This window comes from Erithacus rubecula (assembly GCF_903797595.1).
Source record: "Erithacus rubecula genome assembly, chromosome: 3".
Lineage (NCBI taxonomy): Eukaryota > Metazoa > Chordata > Aves > Passeriformes > Muscicapidae > Erithacus > Erithacus rubecula.
In genome coordinates this window covers 133,817,516-133,832,298 of record NC_136689.1, presented here as the reverse complement: position 1 = coordinate 133,832,298, position 14,783 = coordinate 133,817,516, and positions in this window count along the sequence as shown.

Below are 14,783 nucleotides of genomic sequence, written 5' to 3'. Positions count from 1 at the left end.
CAGACCCTAGTCCTGTCCTTAACAGGCTTCTTGTAAACTTCTCTATACAGATGTGGGGCACCCCTCAGGAAGAAGCAATTCTAGGGATTGTTTTAAGGAAAGAAATGTCTGAAAACTTTTTATGACTGAGAAAGAGATTTCTTCATTAGAAATGCATTTTATCAAGAACTCAGCATGTCTTCAGAGAATTCTCTTTAAAATGAAAATAAATTCACTTGGTATTAGTCAGGACCCTGGCAAGGCTTAAAAGATGCAAGTTCAAGTATTTTCTGTGCTGAAGCTACTGCATAAATAAAATGCATGAGCAACAGTAATTCACAGCATTTTTACACATATCAGGTGAGTGAATTTGCTGCCAGTATTTTTTTACATAGGTGTTTGCCAGTTTCATGTGTTAGACAAAGCAAAAGCATTTAAAAAATCATCAGTCCTGAAGAGAATGTTCTGATTTGCTGACTGGGCTGCCATAGCTGTTTTTCCCAGCAGCTGCACTCCAGCTAAATTCTGCTGTTCACCTTGTGACAAAACTTAGTAGGAGGTGTTGCCTCTCAAGTACTGGAACCATTTCTCCACCAGCCTGTGCTCAGCTCTCACCTTGGGCCTTTCACTGTGGCCTAATTGATAAATGATGCCCAGGACATGGCATGGCACCTGTAAAACCAGCAAGATCCTATTTCACAGATGTTGATTATGTATTCACAGTATAACAGAAACTGCTGTAAATTAGCTGTGTGACTATTGGACAGGTAAATTTCAAATTTGCTGGTTTTTTGCAAATGCTTCTATTGGGTAAAACTCACCTTCAACATGCACACACTTCAACATAGCCATGCTGAAGTGCCATTCTAATTATGTAAAGAAATCCTTCTCTAATGGTCACTCCACAATCAATTTTCTGCTCCCCCATGTCATTTGAGCATCTGCTTTGCTGACACTGCTGGACTTGAAAAATTTCAGTAGTTAAATTTAGTAGTTAAAAGTAGTTAAAGTTTCACTTAGTTAAAGGGAAGTTGATTAATATTTCCTGAAAATACTATGATCACCTGCCATCTAGATGTCAAATAGCAGAGACAATACTGTACTTTAATATTTCCTAATCAAATCTTAAATTGTGAGAGGAAATAGAGCCTGATTCTTCCTTCTTCAGAGATGAGTCTATGCCCATGAGTTCATTTGGCCTCTGTAACTCCAAACAGTATTTCTCTTTGTGGTTGGTTGCCTTGGCTGGACATCAGTTGCCCACTAAGTCATTGTCTCATTCTCTGGAGTGGAGTTCCCCAGGAGCTGCAGGTAGATCTCTGCATCCCTGTGATCCTCCATGGGCTCTGGGTGGATCTCTGCATCCCTGTGATCCTCCATGGGCTGTGGGTGGATCTCTGCATCCCTGTGATCCTCCATGGGCTGTGAGTGGATTTCTGCATCCCTGTGCTCCTCCATGGGCTCTGGGGCACAGCAGCTGCCTCACCATGTTCTGCACCAGGAGCTGCAGGGAAATCTCTGCTACAGCACATGGAGCATCTCCTGCCCCTCCTGCCCCTCCTTCTCCACTGGCCTGGGTGTTTGCAGAGCTGTTCCTCTCATGTTCCCATCTCTTCAGCTGCAATTGCCCTGTTTTTTCCCCCTTAAACACATTATCTCAGAGACAGGCTCAGCCTTGGCCAGCAGTGGGTTCCATCCTGGAGCCAGCTGGCCCTGGCCCTGTCAGACATGGGGAAAGCTTCCAGCAGCTTCACAGAGAAGCCACCCCTCTAATGCCCCTGTCACCACAGCCTTGCCACACAAACCCAATAGCCTCTTCATTATAATCAAACTCTCTTCCTTCCCCTTTCCAAAGTATATTCCTAAAAAACTGTCTCTCCAGCTGACAGCACTGCCCATCAGCTGCTATGACAACCCACAGTATGCTCAGTAACTTGGATGGTAGCTGCAGTAATTAGGAACTATTTTCTCTTTAATATCATTATAAACATTCTTCACTTTTTAAGTATAAAACATATTTAGCAATATAGTAATTGCAAAGCAGAAAGCAAAAGGTTTAAAGGTTTATTTTAAGAAAAATTTACTCCCTTGAAATATTTTCCATATCATGTTTTAAACATGGAGCTCTGTTGGAACAGACCTGTTTCCCAAACAACTCCCTTTTCCCAATCTGTGTATGTCACTCAAAGTATGACTTACCTGAAGTTTCCCCTTCAGTGTTAACTGTCTCCAACATTTTACTGCATTGACTAAAGGGAGAGTAGCCCATTATCCCTCTTATGGTCTGGTTTCTGTTTATTTTGTCTAAATGCTTCTTTGAAGGGTTTATAATTCCAGTGTCACTCTCTGGCAGTTTACAGCTCATGCTACAATTTTCCGGGCATCACTCAAACATGTAATATATTAGCAGAGAGATCAGCTCCATCACATACCAGATTTGGCTCTAGATGGTGAGGTACCAATTTCTGTACCATTCTGCCAAATGGCATACTCCTGCTTTCCCTACATACTTTCCTGGCAGTCCTAATTGGATTTCATGCCACTGGAAAAAAAATCTCCCTTTTTTTTCAGTGTTTGTAAGAAGTAAAAGTACGTTACATAAGTTTTACCAAACAGACTTTTTTTTTAAGCAATAAAGAAGAGTACGTTTATTTGGCAATGAATTAAGACAGCTAGAGGAAATCTATCAATTTTAGCCCTTTCATCTGGCTCTTGACAGAAGAGATATATCCAGATGACAAGATATTCTTTCTTCCTCGTACAGAAAACATAAGGTTTACAATATGTACATGGAAAAAAAAGTCTAGTTAAAATCCCAGACTAGTGTGTGAGGCAAATTAGGTCTATCCTTTCAGAAGCTTTGATTTGTAAGTCTGCTTTCTGGAAACTTTCTTATGTCAGCTAAGAAAATGTTCCAGGGTCTGCTTGTATGAATGCACATACATGTAAATGCCTCTTGGATCATAAAATTAGTCCTGTACACCAAACATAGTCCTCTTAGAAGCCTTACTCCTGATTCTAATCTCATACCACTGTTACACCAACCCAATCAAGAGATTAGAAACAAGAACAAGAAATCAGAAATTCCTTGTCTTTTGACAGTAAGTAGCTTAAAAAAAATACCATGAGTCTCAAAGGAAATTATCCTGATGGACAAGTTATTTATTGGCAAAACTGCATTATTTTATGGCCCTGATCCAATGAGCGACTTAAGCATGTGCTTACTTTTAGCATGAGAGTATTCTCATTGGTTTCAATACAACTTCACATATTTAAAGCTAAGCTGTGTTTAAGTGCTTTGCTGGATTGTGGCCTGTTTCTCCTGTCAGTAACAGGAACTTAATGGAGATTGTAGCTGCTATGGAGAGATAAGTTCAAACAACTGAAAAAGATCAGACTGTATAGGACTTTTGAGTTCTATCAACCTTTTATGTGTTTTAGATCACAGGACACTGACTCTTAGAAACTGCAAGTACAATTTTCTTGTTGAATGAAATTTATTTACTTCATCACAAGTATCCTGAAAAGTCTTTATTTGTGGCACTTCCAAACTCAGGATTTATGACCATTTTCATTGTGGAATAGCTGTTCTTCTGGCTGATCTTATAATTAACAAGGACTGAAAGATGTGGAATGAGACAAACAGGCTTTGTTTTGGTATCTATAAAACATAGTAAAAATCTTCTGCCTCCTAGTTCATCTTCCCCTCACAGGTGTACACCAGGTGTCAGATATGTCTTTCTAGCAAAAGAATATTTCTTTATGAGATGTAGATTATTTTCTGTGTGGGTTTCCTAGGACTGAGATTTAATAAATGAGCTTTCCAGCTGTCTCCTGCAGTGACTGAGTGCTTTAAGCACTTAAGGTTAGGTTTGCAGTTCGAGATTTGCAGCTTGCAGCTGTGCTTTTGGGTGGCTTTCTTTCTATGGTCATACTGTTATCTCATTTGAAAAAGGGCTTGGAGGTGGACTGGTGAGCACTGGCAGATTATAATTATTATATTCTTTGTTATAATGTGTTTTAAAATCACTAGAAAAGGCAACACCAATTCCCTTATACTTTTTCTTCTATAATTACCTCCCAGGGTCATTATGAAGTTGTACAGCTATATAAATGTCTATAAAGTTGTACAAATTACCAGGTACTGTCTTCTGCCATAGCTAAGTTGGTGAAAAAACACATCCCCTTAATGATCATAGTCATGAAACCTCAGAAGGATCTGTGTATTCAGACACTAAGAAGCACTTTTCTGATAAATAGGAAAATGCACGTATCACCTCTCATGGTTCCAGTACACTTCTAAAGTAATATTGCACCCTACATGCCAGATGCACAATATATGAGACTATGGAAAGTGCCTCTGCAGTACTGCTGTTCTATTTCTTCTACCCTGCTGCCAGACTATCTATACATAGTAATATATTTTACTGGGAAGTCTTTCCCTGTGGTCACCTGAATTCTATCATACTTCAAAATACAGCACACTTAGAAATTATGTGCAGCTGAGAGGCAGCTACAGATATCTTATTTCTAATGAAAAAGCCTTCTGTCTCATGCTTTTGAGGCACATAAGACTGGGTATGCCTGAAAAATTAGTCCACTGTGTGGTCTGCACAAACTGCTGGCTACTGAACAGCTTGGGGCCAGATTTTTGTCACTGCATCAACTCAGGTGATGAGTTTTCAGGTCCTGGCATACATATGACTGGACTGAAAAGCTGTACCTGTGCTGTTGTGTTAGTCCAAGGGTGGCATTTATCTGTATGTAACTGTGTTTCATATGACCAGGTCACATAGCCTTTCTTCTCAAGCATTAAGACAAGAATAACCCACCCCTGCTCAGTGCCCAAGAAGTTGTCTGAGTGTCTGGGTGTGTGAGGCTGGAGCTGTGTAAAGAGCTGTTACATCTCCATGCTTTTTAGTTGTGTCCTCATTGACAGATTTGGGCTTTTAATATGTCCCTATGTATAAGTTGAAGACATTGCTAAACTCATGTTTGGTGAAGTGAAAAATTAGTAGCAAGTAACCAAGTCTAAGTTTACTCTGAAGTGAAATTAAGTGGAACCTTAGTTCTTGAGTTCTTTTGGGAAATGTAGCCCCACCAGGCTTCCAGGCCACCTGGTAAAAAATGGCTTCCAAGTTCTTTTTTAATACCAAAATCTATAATCACAAAAGATATCTTTGTTGTCAACAAGGACAAAACGGAGACTCAGCACTACTTTTTATAGACTTTTCAACTTGGCATGCTCCTGCTCCACAAATCAAACTGATGGTTCGTTGAAAAATGTATTTTTGGTGTCTATAAATCTTGTCTCACAAAGCTGTTGATACAGGTAAAATTTAGAGGAAAACCAGGAAACCTGGTGACTGAAATGTCCTTCTGATCTTCAATATTTGAACATTATTTTTTTTTTCATCCCTATGAAACTTATTGACAAAAATTAATAGACTTATTTAATGTATATTACAAAGTATATACCTTATAGATTATTTGTAAGGAAGATAAAGCAATCTAGCTATATCTAAAGCAATAGCTGAAGCTATATGTCTTATATCTTTCTACAGGTCATGAGAATAAAGAAGTACTCAAAGTTGCAATAGGATTAATATAAAATATAACTTGATGGCATGGATAAAACAAACAAAAAACCCTTCACAATAGTACAACTTTTTAATAAAGACAGTGATAAAATATTTTGGCTATCTTCTGTGCTGAAGAAAAAGAATGCCAAACTGTAAAGCACAGACCATGAGTTACTACACTTAAGCAGGAATAATTTTCTTATGCAGGGTATATTCCACCCATGACAGCAACAACTGAGAACAAATGGGTTGTGTGAAAAGCAGCAATGAGAGAAGCAAAAGGCAATTCAAAATGTAATTTTGTTTTCTAGAATTTTTCATGGTATGTATAACAAGTAAAGGAAAAACATTAATCTGCAAAAAGGGAATGAGATCTTAAACTACATATGCAGGAGTTTTTGATTCAGAAATAAATTTACTCAGCTCTTAAGAAAAGAAACTTTTAGCAAAGCAATGCTGATGTCTGACTAGAAACACACACCATCTTAATGGATTTCAATAGTAATCTTAATCTAGGAAAAATGATTTTCAAATATATACAAGTGTTATAAAATAGTTCTTTAGCATCTGATCAAAATTGTTTTGAGTGTCATTGAGTAAAGTCCAAGAGTGCAGAGGATTCATAAGACATTGCTGATTTCTCCAGCTGGGAGCATAACCTACATATATTTGATAAACTAATGTAATGAGCAAAGTACTTGACTGTCAATTTCTAATAGTATTAGTGATTAATAAACCCTAAAGATTCAATATATTTATTGTAAAATACTACATATGAGAAAGGACCAATAGCTCGACATTCTGCATGCATCTTGCTGTCTTTTTCCTTGTTTCTATTTGTGTTTTGATTAGGTGGTGGCAAATAATGCAGAGATCTGCCTCATGAATATTTCTTTTCACTGATTGCATGCTAAAGTGCTGCAGGTTTTGCAGAAAATCTCCACAAAGTTTATGCTGGTATCTGAAATTTTTGTGAGAATATTGATTAGGTTTTTAAGGCTCTTGGCAGAGCTGAGCCATGAGATTTTCTGATGAAGAAGTCACAAAAAATTAAAGATAATTTTTTTCCTTGGATGTTGTCGACCACTTTGATGCTTTCATATAATGACTAAAAGTATTGATAAAATTGGTAAGATGTTTTTGAATTAGCACAGTTTCCATAGATCTGGGTGTTGGCTAGCGTCACCCTTTTACTCCTCGATGCAGAGAACTTTCTCCAAACTCCTTCCTGTGCTGTTGAGAGCTGTTAAGTATAATGTAGGAAATACTGACTTTCTGTTCATTTTTGTCTTAGTGAAAAATGGAACAGGATATAGTCTGAATTACATACTTTTATGGTAATGGTTCTGTGAGATAAATTATACCCTGCCTTTCTTGAATGAAACCAGATAGTTACTTACATAGTAAGGTGATTCAGTTTTTCTTAAGATTATGTGGCCAAATGTTTGGTTGAAATGTCTACATTTTTCTACTTTTCTATTTTTGTGTTCCATAAATGACTAGGCACAGCTTCACAAAAATCCTAATAGTCATTCTCCATATTATCTTCATAATAGTAATTATCTATATTCATAATACAGTCCTCTCTACATTTTACAGGTAAAATAGGTTGCAAATGTATCTGAGTGTGCCTCAAGCCTTCTAAGAGATAATAATTGCTGAGAATAAGTACCAATCCTGTGTCCTCAGGAGACCCCATGTACCTCCATGACAGGATTCATCATACTGATCTTTAATGCATGGAGTCTAGAGGGTGTTTGTGAGCTTTCTGGATTTCTCATATATTAAATGGCAAGAACTGGGCATGGGAGTTCAGCAGGTAACTCACATGAAAGTAATACTCAAAATAGGCAGGACAACTGTGCCTAGAACAGCTATTTTCCTCTGCTGACTGGAGCCAATAAGACTTTTTAATTTAGACTTTGTATTTAGATCAAACATATACCTCTATTTTTCATGAAATAAATTTCAAACCTGTCCTCTCTTGGTGACCTCTTAAGTAATGATTAATGTAACTGATAGATAGATAGAAACTATATTAAAATACTTGATATTATTATTATTATTATTATTATTATTATTATTATTATTATTATTATTATTATTATTATTATGTTTGCTGATTCTTCTAATTTGTTTTTGTTGCTGGGAGATATTTGGATGTATTGTTTATAGAGTATGTCAAAGGCTTTTCATCCTATACTTTGCATATATTCCTTCTGGGCAGATACTGTATTGTCTCTTTCTGTTCTCTTCACAAATCAAAGCACATAACAAAGAAAAAAGAGGAACTAAGTGCAGAGACCATGCCCTCTGAATGGATAGCCATGAGTCAGATGTGTACTTCATGCAGATTCTGCTGTTTATTTTATGATAACCTTATGACAGGAAAACAATTTCTCATGTACATACAATTCAATTAGAGTAATTCTGTGTTTGAATGATTCCTTTCTACCTAGTGGATATGGGAGCAGTTTATACTTCAATAGCCTTGGTGAACAAGGAATAGCAATTGATTGAGTACAATTCAACCACACTTAAAGGTCTAAAGAGCATTTCATCCTACGTGCTCACACACGTAGGAATAAATAAATAGAAACAAAGAAACTCACTACGCTCAGTGAAACCTTTCTAGATCACTCTTCTTGCTTCTCATTTAGGAACTCATGGAAAAATGCATCTCTTCTAGTTGTACCTCAGAGGATGGAAAGGTGAGAAAGGAAGTGATTCTGGCAAAATCCTAGTCACAAAAAAGACAAAATAAAAAAGGAGTTTCTCATTGGAAATCACTGTATTGAATATCACACATATCTTGGTTTGAGTACCCAAGGAGCAGCCACCTGCAGTGTGCTGTGATAGCCTGAGTAGGAATGGAAATATTAGTGTGTTCTATGAGTTGAATAGTCAGCTAGACAGTTGCCTTAACATACTCACGGGTCCTGTACTATCTGTTCACTGTCGTGGTGTACATCCCAGTATATCCCAGTCTTAGAGTAACCACACCAATCCTGTAAGCTTCCAACCCCAGACAAGATGTGTGGCAAGGTTTTGGTGATGGAGGCACTACAGTAGTGGCCTCTGTGAGAAGCTGCTAGAGGCTTCCCCCATGTTCAACAGGATCAATGCCAGCCAGTTACAAGACAGATCTACTGCTGGCCAAGATCAAGCACGGTGGTGACTGTGCCATCAACATATTTAAGAAGGGGAAAAAACCATGGCAATGAAAGCTGAAGAGACAGGAGTGAGAATATGTGAAAGCAACAGCCCTGCAGACACCAAGGTCAGTGAGGAAGGAAGGGGAAGTGCTCAAAGTGCTCAAAGTGCAGAGGCAGAGATTCCCCTGCAGCCCATGGAGAGCCCTGAAGAGGAGTGGGCAGATGTGCTTGAAGCAGCTGTGGAAACCATGTGGGCACTGTCTGTTCCTGAAAGCTTGCCCCCTGAAGAAGGGACTGTGTTGGAGCTCCATGAAGAACTGCATCCCATGTGAAGGACTCACACTGGAGTCCATGGAGAACAGTCTCACGTGGGAGGACAAGTGAGGAGTCCTCCCACTGAGGAGGACACAGCTGCAGTGTAGGAGCAGGAGTTTGGAGATAATTTCCCATTTTCTTACCCTGATTTGATTTGAACTAAATTAAACTAAGTTTCCCTGAGTTGAGCCTGTTTTTCCCATGATGGTAACTGCTGAGTGATCTCTCTCTGCCCTTATCTTGACCCCTGAGCTTTTTGTTATATTTTCTTTCCCCTGTCCAGCTTCATCGTGAATTAAATCTTGAGCTGCAGTAGGCTCATATGTTGAGTGAGAATTTGGACATTATCCTACAGCATACGCTCTTCTTAAATTTTATAGTAAAACTAGGCACGCTCTACTTTTAAGGAGAGGATTGGACCTGCGATGAAGAGACTGTGATGACACAACTTCACTCTCTCTGAAGTCCCAGTTCTCATGATGTAGAGTAATATTTGCAGCAACTTGAAGGATGAGTTATTTATGAAGGACAAGGACCTGTTTAATACCTACAGAATGTCTGCAGACCCTATTACAAGATTTAAATATCTAAATATATTAGCAAAGCTTTCCCTCTGCAGTGATACTAACAAAAAAAAAAAAAAAGGTGGTGGTAATGTTATGTTCTCTGTTTTCAAGAGATGTAAAAGGAAGCTCCTTAACTATGCACTATAAGTAGTGACACTAGGAAAATTCAGAAACATGCCTGGGTAACCATTTCTTGCTGTCAGAAAGCACATGACCTCACTGAAGTTCAGAAAGTCATTAAAAAGAAGGACTGTCTTTGGGTCTGTGGGTTTGGTTTAAGAGAGCTGAAGCTGACATTGTACATCTACAGGGATATAGGACCTACAAGAGCACTACCATCACTCTTCTCTGCAGTCAGCTGCTCAAAAAAACATTCATTTTTTCTTTATGATATGGATCTAAATGCTGCTGCTCTGTGTGCCTAAAAACATCTCCATGAAGAGTTTGCAAATCCATCCTGCCATTTTTGTTGGCCCTATGCACAAATATATTCAGGCTGCTAAAATGCCTTCCACTCCTCTCTCTGGAGAAAGTGAATTGCTGCTTCCATTATTAGCTCTGAGAAAAACATCAAAACTACATCTAGTCCTGAACACAGCATCGTGTTCACTCACAGGATTGAGCAGCCATGCTCATATTACACTTGCCTGAGCCCTTCACGTTGGCTGTCTATAAACTAGAGGATTTATTTTAAGCAGTCCCTGCTGGTTTTCAAAGCTCTTAATGCCATGGGACCTGGTTTTTGCAAGACTTCCTCCTTGAGCCTCCTCCCTGTGCATTTCCATGAGCTGACACCACATACTTCTGAGCTGTGCCACTTAGACCCACTTGCAACACCAGTATGAGCTTTACCTCCTGCTGTGATAGCTCAGAGTATGCATTTCACTTTTCTAGACTCTGTTTTATCCCATGTGATCAATAGTTTTCTCCATTTGCAGTTGTTCAGTTAATAATGCACCTCAGTATGAAATTAGATCCCCTAGAAGGAATCCCAGGGCTGGGTATCCTGAACCCTGAGACCCATTAAAAGGGTACTTAATTTTGGAAGTTTAGCCAATGACCATATTTTATAGTTTGTAACAGCACAGTTCCTTTCATAATGTATGACAATAAAATGTAAGTATGTGTCTGTGTGTGTGTGTGTATCTACATGCACCAAAAATACCAAAGAGCATCTTTCAAGGGAGAAAAAATAGTAGTGTCCAACTTCCTATCACTGGTAATGAGAGAAAACACCCAACCCTGAAATGCTCCTCAAAAGCTACTGTATAAAGGAGAGTAATATTTAGACAATAATCATCTAGCAATGTTTCTTTTTACCATTCATATTATGAGATTTAATCAGAAAAGGCATACCTGAAGGAGAGTATCTGGAAAACTCTGAAGCCCTTAGAGGTTGGTACCAATGAGCTTCTCACATGTTTTCAACAAATGCACATTTTAAAACTTGAGAAACACTTGCAGCCAAGCCATAGACTTTCTGAATTTGGAATTATTCTGCAGCTAAGAGTCAAGAAATAAGCAGTACTTTCCCCATCAGTGTATACTAGCACAACTGCAGAAGAGTTAAGTCCCTTCTGGTTTATCTTTCCATACTAGTGCTGATGCAGTCAGGTCACAGTTCTGGGATGTGAAAGCCCTAAGGAAGTGTCACTATGGTACCAATTTATTTGCATACTGATAGTTCCAAGCTTTGGGTTCTGGTCTTCCTTTTATATTGGATTCATTTCCACGGGTTGGTGGAATCAGCCTCACGGACAGTTAGCCAAGAGGAGTGCAGATCTCACTGACAGATCCAGGCACAAGCATATTAACAGAGCTCTCACACCACTGCTAACTTCTGCTGTCCCTGACTGTTACATACAATTGCTCACTCCATGCCTGTTTCAAAGTCCAGATTTGCCATTGAATTTAGTGGGAACAGAATGAGGCTCCTATGCCTTTTAGCCCATCGCCTGTCTGGGCTGCATTGAAGCTGCCTGCATTCAAACAGCCTGGCAGCACTCCATCCTAGGATCCCTGAAGCTTAAGATCACTTCATTTTTCCTCTCTTTGTGAATCAGAAGTAACTATTTTTGAATGTGTTTTTAGTAGGAAACTTTCCATAATATATTTTGACTTTATATACATCTTTATGTTTTTCTGCTATATTTCCTTATACCATAATACCCTTGAGGAGTTTTTCCAGTTCAAATTTCCCTTGGCTATTCTTTGTAATTTTTCTTCTTTCCTTTTTTCACATTTACTTAGCTTTTTCCCCTCCCATCCCTGCCTGCCCCTGTCTTGGTACAAGATGTCTGAAAAAAGTGGTTTGGGTTTTTTGTAAGTTTTTTAGAAGGAAAAAAAACCTCACCGCTACTTTTTCAGTATTTGACTAAACTCAACAACAAAAAGTCTGCTCAGCACACATAATAAAAGCACTGAGATAAGTTTTGGAGCACTAACTTTAGATGGCCTCAAAGCAAAGAATAAGTAAAGATGTGCCAGGATTGGATTACCCACTGCTACATCTACCCACAGACTAGAAAGACAAAAAGGCTTTCTTGTGCTTGTGGGTCACCATATTAACCCACAAGGTTCAGTCAGCAAACACGTGTCCTTTTCAAAAGCTGCCCTTTTCTCAAAGCTGTGGTTTTTTCTATCTGCGGTTTTGAGCAAAGTAAGCAGAGCTCTCTGCCAGTATTTCAGGCTACCCATCACACTAAGACATCTTGTCAGAATTCTGCCATCTCTGTGGAGCTGGCGGGTACTTCACTGAATTTCACAGGAGGAGGTACGTTTTTGTTTTTTTTTTAAGCCAAGCCATAGATCACATCCCTGCTAGTGAGTTGGGACAAAAAATTCCTAGGTACTCTGTTTCTTTTTGCAAAGGGGAAAGGATTTTAAATGGAACCCCCTGCCAGGTCTCCTACTTACAGCTCTGTCCATAAGTCAGGAGCAGTACAATATCTGCTGCTAATCCAGAAGCAATATGCTGCAGTCATTAAGGTAGTTACTTACTACTGTGCTGATGAATGCACAAAAAAGAACAGAAAGGAAATTTGGCAGAGCAGATGGTGGATAATGATAGTGACAGTGAACAAAAATACTGTCAAGTATTGTGTCTGTTGGGGAGCCCATTCCCCAATGTAAATATAAAGTAAACATGACATAGGTATTAGGTAATTTTACAATCTACTGTTTTTGGCAGCTAGTTTGGCACTGGTCATTGTGTCTATTTTGGGGATCAGCTGTATGGTCCCAGATTGCCATTTTTCCTCTGCCTTTCTCTTAAATTTCCTACAGTATATTATCACTTCATTTTAGTTTCACTTATTTCCTCTGACAGTACAGCGGGCCAGGCAGAGTCACTTCCTCCCTAAAACTCAATCTGTGTGAATGCTGCAAAAACCTTCCAAATGAAATGCTTTATTGAAACACATACATATTCAGCCACTCACCTTCTCAAACATCTTTTTCCTCTGGGCGCTGCATACACTAAGGATTCTTGCCCTCCTCCAAGGTGGAAGATCTTTCTCTCTTTATAGGTACCCCACCTGGCATACATGGCACTTTAAAGTGCAATTTGGGATTCAAGAAGAGCTGAATTCAGGCCTTTTTTTTCTCATTTCCAGGAACTTCCTTTTTTTTTTTTTTTTTCCCTCTCCGTGACTGCAGCCTGTTTTGCTACACATGCTTTTCTGACAGACACCAGTGGAGGTTTTGAATTAGACTAGGACACATGGATAAAAGAAAATAACTTGGTATAAAAGGTTATCTGCTTTCCTTGGTTTTCACACATTTTACTCTCCTGGTCTCCTTTTTAGTGCACACTTTCTAAAGCCTTTTAAAGATAAAAGGAAAAATCCCAGGAACAAGGCTCACTGAAGGTTTATACACTCACTGTTCAGGTAATGTCTGCTTGCAACAAATTTTTTCAACCTATTTTACACATTCCTAATTATGGGCTTTTAGGGATCAAATTAACTAGGTCTATTAATGAATCCCAGAACTGGCTTATAATGCATTCATATATGAGGGTAGTACCTGGGATTAATGAAGTGAATCTGTAATAAAAGCATCAGCAATTAATATTTTATTTGGAAGCTGAGGGCTGAGGCAAGATTTTGGAAAAGCCAAGTAGTTCTGCTGCTAGCTTCATGATTTAAAATAGAGATGTCTGCACATAAAGCTTAATGATTCTCTCACAAAACGTAAAGCATGTGTCAGCTTTTCTCTGAATTTGCATAGATATGTATATTTATACATGTCTCTGTGTGCTATTCAACAGAAAATCCAGACTATTGAAATTATATTAGCTAATGGCTTTGCTTTTAAAAAAAAGAATTGGAGTGATTTAAAAGAAATTTAAAGAGAACAGGACAGTGTCCTTGTTGCTTCTCAGCCCATGAGCAAGCTGCATGCATCAATGCCTGAATTATTTTCAGGTGATTTAGCTTACTCCTAGACTCAGATTGCAAAGCTGGAAGAGGTGTAGCAGTGGAGGCCTTTATGCAGCAGAAATGATCCATGGCCTCTTGGGGCACATTAGGCCATCTCAGTTCACAGGTCTGGTTTGGACACCTCGCTGAGCTATTTGACAGCAGCCCATGCCAGGCAGAGCAACCATTTCCTCTGCTCTGCTCTGATGTATGGGCTGACTATGAAGGCTGATGTGAGGGCAACAACAGATTGGCAAATAAGTTCTTCTTCGATCTTCTACTATCATCATACCCACCCAGGTCTGCACAGAAAAATGCCAACATCTTTGGCTTCCTGTAATATTTTTAGTGGCAAGGACGTAGACCTAGATAGTTTGGTAAACCAAACTCCCTCTTCTTGGAAATGGTGTGGAAATGAGCATTTTGTCACTACATTGCAAGCTTCTTAATGCCAATAAATTTTTCCTAGCATGATGTTTGGATTTAAATGCTTTCTTTTGAGACAGACATCATATAAACAACATTCCCCATTATATTTATGTATTAGAAATTATTTTTTTAAGAAAGGATAACTCTGAGAAATTTTAAACAGCAGTTATTTCTTACAGATAGTATTCCTTGAAACTAGATTTGTAGTGTTGTATAGTGAAATGAAAAATGTTGTCTCAGGTTTGGACTTGATCCATATGCCAAGAATACATATTAGTTTTATTTAGGTTGCTTAAACCTTTACTTCAGTGTTTCGTGACTGAATCTTTAACTATG